The 16,311-nt window shown below is 37.3% G+C and overlaps 2 long non-coding RNA genes across 2 annotated transcripts; both read right to left on the bottom strand.

Annotated features, from left to right (window-relative positions):
• Nucleotides 1-7,622: 7,622 nt before the first annotated feature.
• LOC147503997 (uncharacterized) lies at nucleotides 7,623-8,086 on the bottom strand. Its single transcript, XR_015221674.1, has 3 exons — nucleotides 8,028-8,086; nucleotides 7,854-7,916; nucleotides 7,623-7,736 (listed from the first exon to the last, which is right to left on the bottom strand). It is a non-coding gene; the product is annotated as an uncharacterized LOC147503997 (long non-coding RNA).
• A 489-nt stretch (nucleotides 8,087-8,575) lies between these two features.
• Nucleotides 8,576-9,406, bottom strand: LOC147503996 (uncharacterized). The gene is made up of 4 exons (XR_015220318.1): nucleotides 9,377-9,406; nucleotides 9,161-9,286; nucleotides 8,748-8,832; nucleotides 8,576-8,658 (listed from the first exon to the last, which is right to left on the bottom strand). It is a non-coding gene; the product is annotated as an uncharacterized LOC147503996 (long non-coding RNA).
• Nucleotides 9,407-16,311: the final 6,905 nt, after the last annotated feature.

Raw genomic sequence — 16,311 nt, 5'->3', positions numbered from 1 at the left:
TCCCTGTTTGAAGATTTCCGGAAACTTCCACAAGGAACTCGGAGAGTCGACATGGGAAACCAAAGTGTAGCTGATGTTTTGGGCACAGGCACTTGTAGGTTGGATTTTAAGAGTGGGAGATCCATCCTTATTGAAGAAGTACTCTTTGTACCCTCAATTAGGAGAAATCTTTTATCAGTTTTGAAATTACTTAAGAATCCTATGTGTTTAATTTTTCCCAGAACTCACTTGAGATATCTTTGAATAACAGTTTGATAGGTTATGCTTATTTAATGGATTCTTTTATGACATTACACTTAGCACAAACTGAAGTTTTTATGTCTAAAATGGTTGGTTGCCAATTGTGGCATGCTAGACTAGGACATATTAGACACAGTAGGATAGACCGCTTAGCAAGGGGAGGGTTGTTAGGTAACTTAACCTCTGTTAAAATGGAAACCTGTGAAAGTTGTCTTGCTGGAAAGGTCACTAAGAAACCTTTTAGGAAAGCCTAAAGGGCAACTTATCCTTTACAACTTATTCACTCAGACATCTGTGGACCAATGAATGTAACAGCAAGGCATGGGGCTTTGTATTTCATTACCTTCACAGATGACTATACACGTTATGGGACCGTGTACTTGATGTCTCACAAATCAGACGCCTTGGACTGTTTTAAAAAGTTTGATGTCTCACAAATCAGACGCCTTAGACTGTTTTAAAAAGTACAAGAACTTTGTTGAGAATCAACTTGATAGGACAATAAGGGCCTTAAGAACTGACCGCAAACGTGAGTATCTTTCTGATGAGTTTAAGGAACTCTGTGAAAATAAGGGTATAGCTAGACAGCTAACTATTCCTTATACCCCTCAGCAGAATGGTGTCTCTGAGAGAAGGAATAGAACCCTGCTGGACATGGTTAGGTCTATGATGGCTCAGGCTAACTTGCCCATCTCATTTTGGGGTGATGCATTGTTAACGGCTGCGCACATACTTAACCTAGTTCCTTCAAAATCTGTTGACAAAACACCCTATGAACTATGGACTGGTAGACAACCCATTTTGAACTACCTTAGACCATGGGGGTGTGTAGCCTTTGTCACTTCTCAAAATCGAGAATTTGGGAAGTTGAGTGCTCCTGGAAAGAAGTGTGTCTTTATAAGATACAGTGGGACTTCTAAGGGGTATGTCTTCCTAGGGGAGGATACTCATGGGCATGTCACAGAAATAGAAGCACGTAACGTCAGATTCTTAGATGATCAATACCCAATGAGGGGTGAGGTTGATAAGGATCTACAACTTTATGAAGTTGATAACCTTATGATGTTGAACAAGGCAAAGATGAAACTTTCATCAACCTTGATTCCAGTGACAATGGCATTGGTCAACTGATTGATCAATCCCAACCTCGTAAGAGTGTTAGAGGCCATATCCCCAAACGTCGGTTTGAGATTGAAGGGGAGATAAATATGACCAATGCACTTACAGAAATATCTGATGAACCTAAAATGTTCAAGGAGGCTATTTCTGGGTCCAATACAAATAAGTGGATGGAAGCTATGAAGGAAGAATTGGAGTCGATGAAGAAAAACAAAGTATGGGACTTAGTTGATCTACCTCCAAATAGGAGATCTATTGGGAACAGGTGGGTTCTCAAGATCAAGAAAAATGCGGAAGGGAACATAGACAAATTCAAAGCCAAGCTTGTTGCAAAAGGTTACATCCAAAAAGAAGGAATAGACTATGAGGACACCTTCTCACCAGTAGTGAGATTTGCCTCCATACGACTCCTCTTGTCAATGGTTGCCCACTTAGATTTAGAGCTTTACCAAATGGATGTCAAAACTGCTTTTCTCAATAGAGAATTGCAAGAGGAAATCTATATGGATCAACCCACTGGTTTTTTAATCAAGGGTCAGGAACACAAAGTGTGTAAACTGAATAGATCCATATATGGTTTAAAACGAGGCCTCTAGACAGTGGAATCTGAGATTCCATGAAACTATGCTTCAAGACAAATTCGAAATGGTAAATGAGGACCATTGCGTATATGTCAAGACATCTAAAAATGGTTTTGTGATTCTATTTCTATATGTGGATGACATTTTGTTAGCAGGTAACAACAAGGCATTGATAAATTCCACTAAGGAGTGGTTGTCATTAAACTTCAAAATGAAGGACATAGGTGAAGCTAGTTATGTCTTAGGAGTTAAAATAACTCGGGATCGACCCAAACTCTTGTTGTCTTTGTCTCAAGAGACATACATCAAGAAGGTTTTGGAAAGATTCAACATGACTGATTGCAAGCAAATGGATCTCCCAGTAAGTCTAGGAGAGTCTTTGAGTTCTGAAATGTCTCCCAAGAATCCTACTGAAACTCAAGCTATGAAAAATGTACCATACTCAAGCGCAGTCGGAAGCCTTATGTATGCAATGTTGTGTACAAGGCCAGACATTTGCTATACAGTTGGGTTAGTATTAAGGTTCCAAACAAATCCTGGGGTCGCACACTGGAAGGCTGTCAAGAAGATAATGAGGTATCTCAAAGGCACCGTGGACTACTCGCTTGTTTACCAAGGGAAAGATCTTAAGCTGATTGGGTACTCCGATGCCGACTGGGCTGGAGACCTTGATGAGAGGAAGTTAACCGGGATATACCTACATAATGAATGGAGGTGCTATATCCTCGGAGCAAGAAAAGCAAACTTCCATAGCACTTTCAACTATGGAAGCCGAGTATATTGCATCTTTGCTTTCTGCCACCGCGAGAAGCTATGTGGCTCGGACGATTCATCAAACACTTGTCGGTGTTCTCAAGTGGCCAAATGAACCATCCCACATCTGACAAAGATGGCTGCTCTTGCATATACTAAAGATCCAAAGTACCATGGAAGAACCAAGCATATAGAGTTAAAGTACCACTACGCATTTACAAATGATAATTGAAGAAGAAAGTGGTTCTACAACATATATCCACTGATCAAATGGTTGCGGATCCATTAACCAAACCTATTCCAAAGGAACTCTTCCTTGCACATGTAAAAATGGTTAGGTTAAAGAGGATGTGATTATGCTAAGAACACTTTGATGGTTTAATGAATAAACATGCATTCTTTCCAGATCGATTGCATTCTCATTATACTGTTAATCATCTCATATGTATGTCAGCAGGGTTGACTGGTCCATTCACATGAACAGTCACTTCCATTTTAAACAGTGGGAGTTTTAGCTTGACAAGTCACTAAACCTTATAGGAAGGGTGGACTTAGTGCCGAGTCATGCCCCTTCTTATAATTAGATAAGAAGAAACATGCTTCATAGGGAAGATTCTGTCTAAACCTACAAATGGTTGTTGCCAAGTGGGAGCAAAGTATCCTTGGAATTGTCATTAGGGATGACAACACTTGCATGGTATGAGTGGACATACAAATATCTATTGTTGAGTAAACAAATTAGATACTCTTGCCATGACATGTTTTCACACAACATGTGTATAGTTGACCACCTGAGAGCAAGAAAATAAATATCCCTAAAAAATTCTTGCTATGTGAGCTCAATTGATAGGTTTTTTGTTTAAAACATATCGAATGGTACCCTCCTTGAACTTTTGACCTTGTAAAGAAAATAAGAGGACTACTCATAACTTTGGTTTGCTCCCCACAAGCTCTTACTATAAGGCTGACTGGATGCATACTGGGAAGTTGGTAGAACTCTGACGACAATGACTTGCGTGCAAAAGGTAAAAGAACTGAAGGTTTATCACACAATCACTGGGATTCTACCTGGCCAGGACACTTGATGATAATTGTGAATCCTGTGATACATTTTTGACTTTATAGTGTGGACTCATAGGGATGAGTGCTATTTGTCAAAGTGATGAAACAAACAGATCTTGGGGTATACACACTCTCCGGATATTAGGTTTCCGGATTCATCTTCTTTAAGATCATTTTCATAGTAGATCACTGTGTCGTGTTTTTCATTGCGACTTGCTACTTCACAGATATCATGATACGTGTGCTAGGGTCACACGAACCATGACTGAGCATTCTACTTAAATGCTTCTCTTAGAAACCTTCTTCGCCGTTGTGGGCGAGTGGGAGATGTTGGAAATAAGGCTGGGTCAGACCTGATATGGATAAACGCCCACCAAGATAAGGATAAACCACAGAGATAAGGATAACCACCAGGTATTGGGATGAGTGTAGGACTCTATCCTAGCCTACATTAGATGAGTATAGGACTCTATCCTTAGCTGATTTTGGATAAGTATGGGACTCTATCCTATCCAATTTTGAGGAGGTGGGAGAGTTCTATAAATAGACCCCCACCCCCTCACATATTGATCATCCCAAAAACAAGCAAAGCTCTCTCTCCCTTTAATGGTGGCCTCCAACGTTTTCTAAAGTAGAAGCTAGTTTTTCGTGGAGATTCCATAGGTGGTAACCTCCATTGCTAGCCATTGTCAGTTCACTACAAGAATACTGAGCATTTGCCACGGTCATTGACCGTGGCTAAAGACCTTTTGCCACGGTTATAAGCCATTACACGACCGTTGCCAATGCACCTGTGGCTAATCTTTGGCCACAGCTAAAGACCGTGGCTAAAACTTCATTTTATGCCACGGTTATAAACCGTTAGAGCATTTGCAATGCAGGTGATAGAAGGGGGGAAGTGATAACTATCACCTACTTTCCTCTAAAAGTGCCGTCGCAATCTTTGGGTGATAAACTTCGGTGATAGTTTTCCCCGAAGTTCAAAACAAGGTGAAACCTTCCAATCGAAGTTTATCATCGACTTGTTAACTTTGGACGGGATGTTGGATTCCGTCCTCGTGTTTTTTTTTTAAAAAATGGGTTTTTTTTTCGACCGGGATGTTAGATTCCGTCTCGCATGATTTTTCGGTTTTTTCGATTTTTTAAATTTCGCCGGGATGTTTCATTCCGTCCGAGTGTTTTTCAATTTTATGTCCGCATCGAATCCAACATCCCGTCCGAGATATTTTTATCACCTTTGCATTGCACACTTCACCTTGTTTATCACCGGATTGGTGATAGAGGGGTGAAAAGTGAGGAGGTGGCGCTATCACCGCATTGCAAATGCTCTTACATGGGCCGTGGTGAATATTCCCACTTGCCAAAGACTAAACCGTGGCTATTGCTCACACGACCCGTCCCCCCCCTTTTGGGAATGGATCTATAATTTAGCCACGTGTCTAGGCCGTGGCAAATGCCTTTATTGATCAGATCTAATGTTTAGCCACAGCTTTATGGCGGGCAAATGTATTGAATTGGTTAAAAAAATTGATTCTAGCGCCATACTAAATTCATACAATTCGCATCACACCTACAGGTTATACAAAATTCTATCATTTCAATCAAACCCACAAGAATCTTTGCAGGGGTTTCGCCAAGGGTCGAGCCGGACTACTTTTAACAATTTTATTGACATCATACTTTATACAAGTGAAAGCACATACTAGCGCAATCAACATGCTTTTGCAGGATCTGTATTCACAGGTTTCCCAAGAAGCCCTTCCTTGACAAGGCCCCATATGACAAGAAGTGTCCCAAACATGCTCATCGTACTAGGTTTCAGTAGACCCACAAGAGCTCCTGCCACCGAGAAGTAGCTACTAGCAATAACCTGGTAAGAGAGACAAACAAAGTAACAATGAGATCAAAAGAGAATCCTGACGATGCATATCTCATTAGTGTACTAAGGCAGCTTCATGCCATAACATAAATATTAGGATGTCACGTGAATTAAGAGTGAAGTCCCCGATGCGAAACTAACTTATGTAATTCCAAGTGCATTGGACAAAAAATGGTGCAAGAGCATCAAGTGCTTATACTGGATGAACTTGAGGTCAAACATATATGTGCTGAGTAGACGCCTAAGTGAAAACCAGAGAAGGGTGCCCTATTGTAACTTCTCAACTCCATATAATCTTTGGCAAACACATCTTCTTCAGTGAACTGATTGCTACTATTCTGCTTTCCATGTTCTCTATGTGACGTTTCCCAATCAACTAGTGATTTTAATACGCTAACAAGGCACTAGAAAGAACACATTTAAATAAAAGAGGTAAATGGTAATGAAAAATTTGTGGACGTCAACTATCACCCATGTTTTGTGAACAACTGAAAAATACTTCAATTTACCTGAAGAAATGAACCTTTAATTGACGAACCTTTAATTGACACTTTGAAAAATAATCGGTTCTTGTAAATTAGTTCATGCACTCTCTTCTGTTTCACCCCTTTTTTTACCTCAGGTCTCATCTTGAAAGAATAAGAAGAAGATCTACAGTTACATGTTTATAATTTAATACTCTATAGAAAATGTAGTTATGAAAAATATGACTGCCATGAAATTCAAGGGATATAGAATATATACTTGCCTGCTGCACTTGGGGCTATCACCCCTTTGAACTACACGATCAAATTAGAAGCCTGATGTAGGATCAGTTCCATCCCTTGCATTTTCCAACGAATTAGAATTACAAAGTCAATGAGAAGGACACTTTAACGCGTAAATATTAAGTAGTTTTTCATGCTTTTAGTCTTTTACCAATGAAAAATTGAACCCCTAGCGTCTATTGGGTCATGGTTTGACCAATGAAAGATCGATGGAGCGGCCCTAGCTGAGAGTTGGGAGAAGTTTATTCCAGACGCTTAAATTTTTGTATGGGCCTATTTCATTTTTCATTACTAGTTCAAGGAACTTGTGTCAAGAAATTGCTAGACCAAACTACTCATCTAAAAAACCAAGACGGTCGTTGTGTTTTACTACCAAGTACAACATCACAGGGTTTAAACATACTTTCGATGAATGACCTAATAGGAATGTCATCAACACTTTTCCATTTCTAAGCTACAAAGGAGATTACTAGTACCGCGGCAATAGATGGCACATTATCTTGGCCAGGGGAGCTATGGGAGACATCCATTCCCAGAATAATGGTAGGAATTGTGGAGATGAAAGGAATTCTTTTTCTGAATTCAGCTGCGATCTTGAATTGACACCACCCACCTGCAAGGTGAGAGAGCAAATAGATAATACAGTAGACAATATCAGATAAAAGTAGCAGAAAAATAAATGGATAGCAGAAAAAAGTTGGAAGATTTTGTTACTCTTGCATTCATCTTGAGAACAACATTTGTCATATAATGGTCATTGACTTTTTTCTGGAGCAACACATTGATTTATGATTCCATGTACAACAAGACAGTTTCTCTTCCAGGGACCTTATAGAAGATATAAACTCAACTACTAGAAACCATTAACTTATTAAAGAAATAGCATTTCCGAGAGAGAGAGAGAAGCTAACCATAAAGATCGCTTGTTTTCTTCTCAGGCAGGAAGCAGAGGATAAATCTCGGGGGCTTATTTGGGAAGCATTCCATCATCCTTAAACATTTTCTCCACTCTAACAGCAGGAGGTGCACGTTCCATTTGCCGATCCTCCTCAAATATCTGAAGTGGATGCGCTATGTTCTGTAAAGGCGTAAACATAAAGAAATAATTACAAACAAAAAAGCATACATACAAATAATGATAGGGAAAAATATATGTTTGGTACTCATTTGAAGAAAGAAACATATTTACGATGCATAAATTGTAATGAAGAAAAAACTTACAAGCCTTTTTTGTTTTGCACATGTTATTAGATCATTGCAGAACATGCGCACTCTGCTGTAGCGGGAAAAGTTTACAGCAATCCAGTTTTCTAGTAAGACTGGCCTCCATAGTGTCTGCAAAATAGATAATCAGCAGAATCATCCCATTAGCAAGAGATGCAAAACAATTAAAGTAGATTCACACCAGAGGTAAAAATTTGAGGTATTTAAGAGTTGACTCAGAAGTATCACCTTCTGCATAAAATTCCAGCACCCACTTAGAGGATTCAAATCTTCTCCTCTGCCCACTATCAACTGTAAATACATAATCATTTGAACTATGTATCCATGAGTCTGTCATAACAATATATACCTAAGCAGCTCTCTTGAAATTGCGAAATCAGCATTATTTAACAAGCAAGAAACCTTTGGTTCTGACAGAACACGGCCTTGGACTACAGCTGGTTGAGAATCGATGGATATACAAGGGAAAGGGAAAGGTACCTCCCTCTGTTTATCCTAACTCTCTTCTTCTTCCTCCCCTTTTTTTGGAATTTCATTTCGCTCAGCTTAAAATCAGATACATTCCACATACAACACAAGTTACTGAACAATGGCAATGCCAACAAAGTGAATTTCACTAGTTGTTTAGCTGAAAATCATATTACCCTAGCTCTTTCAACTGTGAGAATTGTTGTGTGAACATTTCAATAACAGTTCCATACATGGAAAACAAGGGATGCTTTGAAAAATAATCGGTTCTTGTAAATTAGTTCATGCACTCTCTCTTATGTTTCACCCCTTTTTTTACCTCAGGTCTCATCTTGAAAGAATAAGAAGAAGATCTACAGTTACATGTTTATAATTTAATACTCTATAGAAAATGTAGTTATGAAAAATATGACTGCCATGAAATTCAAGGGATATAGAATATATACTTGCCTGCTGCACTTGGGGATATCACCCCTTTTTTTACCTTCAAGTCTACTTCATCAGACAAGACTTGCTACAGAGCATGGGGTGTTAGCCATGTGATCTTTTGCCCTTGAACATCAGCCTGTTCACACAAGAAAGTTCATGGCCATGTTACAAACCTCAACACATCTGTATATTACAATGAAACTATAGACATAAGCACTTCATTACCTGGTAATAAATGCCTTTCAGACTTATGTAAGTTTTCCGAAGGCTATGAGTTCGAGATATGTACGCTTGCCATTCATGGCTAAGTCTAATAATAAGTCAACAAGAACTTTGTCAAATAACATAAAAGGTGTACCAAATAAATCGAAGAGGACAAAACAGATAAATTCCATAACATCCTGTTTTTAACACCCTCGAATTAGCGAAAACGCAACATTCTTTTTAAGAAAACAATCAACAGGACACATACTTCTTTTATATTAATATTTTGCAAATCTTTGTGTTAAGCACTCCATTGACCCAAATTTTCTTATGTAGTTACATAAAGCATTTACAGGCTTCTATCACCATCTTCGCACAACAATAATTGTAAACAAACAAAACTCCAAAACAATATTACTTAAAACACCAAATACCTTAGACACTTATGAATACGATCCACTTCAATGCCCTCTCCAGTCTGAGCAGGCAACGCAGCAAACAAATGCACCATAGTCAAACAATCATACAAGTCTCTAAGCGCATCAATAAAACTCGGGTACCTAAAACCAACACTCAGAAACATAAAAAACTGAAACCCCCACAACACTAATAAGACACGAAGAATATCACTAAAAGTCCCAAATTGTTACCTTTCACGAATAAGTCTATCAATCTTATAATATGTCTTATGATTCCCTTCGTACTTTTTCTTTGGGTCTCTTGGATATACTCCCTTGAGTATACATAGTCTCCTATACAAATTTAACAATTAATTTTGTTACAGTAATAGTAATATAATTGACATATTATTATATATACCTGAAGTCTTAAAGTGAGACTTGTAGGTATTTGACAGCTTTTGTTCTGGTGATGTACTTTGCTGCATTTCCTTCCTTCTTTTTTCCCTATAGAATGAAAGATTAAGAAATGAGGAGATGGAAAAAGATTGAAACTTTGAGATGAGGGGAAGTGGTTTAGTTCTTACTACGGGTCTGTAATGCGTTGAATGCTCACTGCAACTGAATTCACCAATAAGCTCTAAAGAACTACACTTTCCATTGCTTAAAACATTATCCCTTTTGCATCAATAACAGAGATCAATGATATTTCTCAATTGACATCAGTAAATCGTTGCGAAATCGATCAAATCCCCACCTTAAACAACCAACCATCAGACTAATCCAAGTTTTCAAATTTCTGCTACAATGCAAAATCACACTAGTACTTTCATTCTTACCTACTACAATTTAAAAAAAAAATGAGCAGATCAAAATGAAAAGTGAGACACTGACCAAGAATAAAGTAGAGCACAGGAACAGCACCAAGCATAGGAAGAAAAAGACCACCAACAATATCAAGACCAAGAATCTCCAGAAAAAGTTCACTTCCAGTTGATAGATAACTAGCAGCAAGAAACATCAAGTAACCATATACAATAATAAGAAAAGGATTCCCAAGTATATCATTTGTTAGATATTCGTATTTGTGCATTTGATAGAGTTAAACTGCAAAAAGGAAATCATATATGAGCACACAAGTCTACTGGATTGGAATGCAGACCTGTGATCAATAACATGGCTAGGCAGATGCTACTGGGGACATTAGGAGTGATAGATGGACATGCCATTAGCGAAGGGATAACAGTGATATTGGTTGCCCTTGTACCTCTTGGTAGCTCTTCCTTACAGCCGGAGAAAAAATAAACAGAATTAAATACAAAGAGAAACATATTATACACCACTTCTCCCTCCTCCTTTTTCCGGGCTTGGGACCTGCAATGCAAATGCAAACGTAAAGTTTACTTGCATTGGCGGAGTTAAAAATGGGTTAGCAAAAACAGAGAAAGCAAACATTCAATACATTGATATTAGCAAAATAAGACAAGTATTACATTGAATAAAAAAAAATGATACCAGTTTAGTAGTAGCTTGGACATAAACATAGAAACACGTTTCAAAATAGCAAAAGAGATAACATAGTCAAACATGCCCATAGGCATGTATCATAAACAAAAAAAAAGATAGTAAACTTATTCAAGACTGCGATGTAGATGACAGAAACTCAACACATGACTTGGGCCATATAACATTTCCTGGGCAAATCTCTCCTAGATTCTTACACCATGCATCATGAGGGAATGGTAAAGCATCATCTTGTGCATGTACTTCATCAACGTAAACTAAGTAAGATCTCTCTCCCAAGCACCTTTCATGGAACTTGTAGGTGGGGTCAACTTCTTTAACACATCCAGTTGCCACAATGTCAAGGAGCCAACCACCAAGTAAGTTAACTTCTTTGCCAATCTTTGAGGTTTCCGGCTGAAAAACAAAGGTGTTGGATATAAAAAAATCAAACAACTTACAAAGGCTTAAGTAAAGCATTAAAAGAGACATTCACATACCGAGGTTGCATTACTAGAGCGAGGTATACTATTGGAAGTTCCAAAAGAGTTGGTCGTGGATGGTTCTTGTTGCCTCAACATTGTTGACCTAATCTCTTCTAATTGCATGGCAAAATTCATTTGGTTTGTTTGAGTCTCCTTCCATAGCTTGGAGTTTTCTTTTGCCAAGTGATAGTTTTGATCCAAAACAGGCTCCATCCTCTTCATTGCTATTTTGTTGACCCCTGGACCCATAGCCCGACAGCGGCCCCTGCTATCTTTGCCAACCACTAATAACATCCTAATTTGCATACCCTTGTCACGGCATCGTTGGTGATTGTCATTGGAGACCCTGAATTTGCAGACATGTCCTCATTAATCCTCTCCTATTCAACACAACGGGAGTGAAACCATAATACAGTCTTACCAAGTTATCAGCATCCAAGTTATCACCGTCAAGTTCTTCTACGACGGTACTGAATGCAACATTCTCCTCAAAAAAGGGGAAGTCCCCTCCCACCTCAAAATTAGTGGAATTTGACCTTCCACCCCTTTCAAATGCCACACTTGGTGGCTGACTTGTTTCTCCATGCATTCTCCAAAATGTATACTGTTTGTAGAAGCCCTTTTGGTAACAATGCAATGTGACCACCTCATGGGTTAGTGCTCGACCCCTATTTCTACAGTTATCGCATGGACATGGGATCACATCCTTGTGGTGACAATTATCCCTTGCAAATTGTACAAATTGATTAACACCATGAATAAAACGATCGTCCTCTTTTGGTAGATCAATCCAACTTTTATCTATCACCCCAAACCCCTCCATATTGTAGTTCTTGCAATACGAATAAATCAAAAATAGTTAGAGCTGAAAATACAATGGCAGGTAAACCATACACATAATAGACCACCACATAAGTAAATAATGAACTCCACACTGGGGAGAGACTAAAATAGCACAAGTACTACATCCAACAATCAATCTAACCTAGTTGCACCCATAAATTCAAATAAATTGGAAGCACACAAAAAATGGATTGATTGAGGCATGCATAAGAAAAAAACAAACTACATTCTCACTTAAAAAAATAAATTGAAACTAGATAAAGAACAGTAACAAAAAAGATGATATCATATGCAACCAAGTAGGATATTATCTAGAAGAAATATAATTATACTGCCCACATTAGCAGCAGATTTTGAGTTAACCCAATAGCAATATCTTAACTTGCATTCAAGATAATATAGAGTAGGAGCATAAAAATAAAAAGAAGCAAGTAAGGGTTCTCCTACTCACTTCTACCAATTACCACACACTTCAACAACATACTCGATATTAAAACGATTACTTCTTGAGACTACCGCGAACACTAGGCTTTGGTTTAGAAGAAGTATCAATAATAACAAATAGCATCCAAGTTACTAATCTTGGTATCGACAAATGGATTCTTAGGGTGCTTAGAATCATAATGAATTTGTATGTGAGACACTCTCACTTACAATATAATAAAATATTAAATATATTAAATTATTTCTTCTAAAATGAATAACAAATGGGTATATTGAACCTTACAAAACATTGATTTGAATTCCATAAAAATGCCCAACACTTAGCTAATCAACACTACAACTTATCGCAATTAATCCCGAACTACACCTTAAGCGACATTGTGATATAATAAATAGAGAACATAATGCAAGTGCATCACGTCAACAAGTAGCAAATATCTATCATCTAGTAAGTCATATACCAAACAAATATGATTTTATTGAACTTAGTTATACCTAAAAAACTCAAACGACCAACACAAACCCATTTTAACTTAGAATCAGGACTAACATCTATATAATAAGCTAGGGTTTTTTGGGCACTAGAAGACAAAATAACAAATAGGCAAATACAAACAACGGCCTAGATTAATTTTAACACCCATCGGATGGCCAATAAGTTTTTTAATTTCCCGAGATGTTTGTTTGTAGATACTAATTTAATGTTGCCAAAATTTCATGAAGTGTAATGAGGCCGGCCCATTTGCATGTTTCTGTATCCGTCAAGTTGGTCAATGGTTCGAACCATGCCATTGTCCATTTTGTTTGTTTTATTATTTTAAGTTGCAGAAGCTTAAAATCAAAATAAAAAACTGCTGATAATAGTCTCTATATGAAACTATGGTGACTTGAACCTAAAACCCAAACTGTTACTGATGCGTGGTCATTCCAGTTTGCGGAATTTTTTCAAAGTTAAGGTATTAGTGTATTACGCAATAAAAGATAATACAATGGAGTTTATAGGCCCATTTTCTTCTTGGAGCCTAGGTAGCTCTGGTGGGGTGCTGCTCTGGTGCCTGCCAAAGCATGAGTGCCCTAGGGAAACGAAGTGGAAAATCGTAAAACCATTCCTCTATGCAACTTTGTTCAGAAACCATGCTGATGAGTGCCTTAAGGCACGGGGCATTATCTAGTATAACAATAACACAACCCCATTTGGTGATAGAATCAGTACTAACAATATCTATAACCAAGAGAAGTAAAACAAAACAAATTTCAACTTTTCTAGAAAAAACCCATTTAAAGTTAACACCAAACCAGAGATGGGAGAAAAACTCACCTTGATGTAAATGAAAAAACCAATAATCCGGACCTGTTCACAACAAATATTATAAACCATGAGTGATATTATTTCATTTAAACTAAATTTTAACAAAACAAACCTTACAAACACTACCTTTTCATCGAAATTGGTAAACACTAACTCTTAAAAAGCAAGAATTGTGAGAGGGGATAGAGAGACATGAGAAGAAAGACGAAGAACAATTACCAAGTGATTAAAGATGAAGTTTTTCTTGAAAATATAACGATTTAGAGATGTTCAAAACGAGATTAGGATAAGAAGAAAAAAAAAACAGAGAAAGGGTTACCTGAGAGAGAGGGGGGTGGCGGTTCCTAGCGTCAACGCCGTGAGAGGAGAGGGGAAGAAAACCGAGACGAGTATTTGTTTTTGTATTATCGAAAAAAAAAAACCCTTTCGATGAACAAGAGAGTATTTGTGCGGGTAAAATTCGGTAGAATTTTTGGGCCGGTTCATTTCGCACTCCATCTAATTTTCATTATATCAATGGATGAGAAAAATACAGGTCTATTAATGGTTAATAGAGATAGAAACATGACCGTGGCTAAAAAACCAATTAAACTCAAACCGCACAGAAATTTGGCCACACCTGTCAAAAGTTTTAGCCACGGCTAAAGCCCGTGGTTATTATGCAACAGCCTATGACCGTGGCTAAAGCTAATCTGTACCTGTGGCCAAAAGTCATTTTTCTTGTAGTGGTTCTTGGTTCTTGGTTCGTGAACAAAGGTTGCTTCTCGTTCGTGGTTGGAACTTGACTCTAGCGAAGTTGAGAAGAAGAAGATCTTGAGTGTGCGAAGAACATCATCTTCTCCGGTAGATCAAAGCTTGGAACTTCGAATTGAAAGTTGTGACCAAGGTACGATCTTCTATTTCCACTGCGCTATTTTATGCATGTGATATAGCGTAATTATACATATCGTAGGAAACATGCATGAGATATCGGTAAAAACCCTACAAATGCAAATTAAATGCATTGAACTAACCTTAAAGAATAATTAACAGGTTTTGCATTTGGAGTGGTGTTTATCATATGTTTTTTCATATGATTTGTGAATGAATTAATTACATACTTGAAATTTACCTCAAAGAATAATTAATGTAAAATCAGAAACTGGATGCAAATCCATGAAACTAACCTCAAAAAATAATTAATGGAAAACAATAAATTGGATGCAGATGCAAGGAACTAACCTCAAAGAATAATTAATGGGAAATCGCAAATTGAATGCAATCAAATGCAATGAAGTAACCTTAAAAAATAATTAACAGAAAATTAAATAAGGAATTGGATTTAACTGCAAGGAACTAACCTCAGAGAATAATTAACGGGAAATAGGAAACTGGATGGACAGGATAATTAATGGGAGATCAGAAACTGGATGCAACTACATGGAACTAAGCTCAAAGAATAATTAACTGGATATCGAAAACTGGATGCAAATGCAGGGAACTAACCTCAAAGAATAATTAACGGGATATCGGAAACTAGATACAAATGCATGGAACTAACCTCTGAAATTGGATGCAACTACATGAAACTAAGTTCAAAGAATAATTAACGGGATATCAGAAACTGGATCCAAATGCTTTGAACTAACCACAAAGAACAGTTAACGGGCCGGATATCAGAATTGGATGCAAATGCATAAAACTAACCTCAAAAAAAAATTAATGGGAAATTGGAAATTAGATGCAACTGCATTGAATTAACCTCAAATAACAATTAGTTGTAAATAGGAAACTGGATGCAACTGTATTGAACTAACCTCAAATAACAATTAGCTGGAAATAGGAAACTGGATACAAGTGCATTGAACTAACCTCAAAGAATAATTAACGGGATATCGAAACTGGATATTAATGGATGAAACTAAACTCAAATAATAATTAATGGAAAATTGGAAATTGGATACAACTACATGGAACTAACCTAAAAGGATAATTATGCACTGAACTAACCTCAAAGAATAATTAACATGCTATCGGAAACTAAATGCAAATGCATGAAACTAACCTCAAAGAATAATTAATGAAAAATTGGAAATTGGATGCAAATGAATTGAACTAACTTCAAAGAATAATTAATGGAAAATCAGAAATTAGATGCAACTGTATGAAACTAACCTGAATAATTAACAAGAAATCAAAAATTGGATGCAAATGTATGGAACTAACCTCAAAGAATAATTAAAGGAAATTGGAAACTGGATGCAAATGTATGGAACTAATCTCAAAGGATAATTAACGCAATCATTTTTGCAATCATTTTTCCTGCCCGTTATATCAACTCCACTTATACGAACTCCAAAAAAACTCCACTATGAAAAACAATGAATTAGAAGCTGATTTTTGGAGGAGATGTTCTCTCCACAATATAGATCATCCTTAGAAAAAATCAACACATTTGAAGATGTCTAGACGTATCAAAATTAGCTTACAATGTTATAAAATTATCCAACGGTCAAACTTTTTCAAATTTCAAAACAACTTTTGACAAAGTTAAACACTTTTGTTTGGGCTGATTTTTTGTAGGGAGATTCTCCATTATGAGAAGACCATCTTCACCAAAAATC

This window comes from Coptis chinensis, chromosome 4 (genome assembly GCF_015680905.1).
Source record: "Coptis chinensis isolate HL-2020 chromosome 4, ASM1568090v1, whole genome shotgun sequence".
Lineage (NCBI taxonomy): Eukaryota > Viridiplantae > Streptophyta > Magnoliopsida > Ranunculales > Ranunculaceae > Coptis > Coptis chinensis.
The sequence above is the reverse complement of the archived record's forward strand: the minus strand, read 5'-3'. Positions and strand labels throughout refer to the sequence as shown.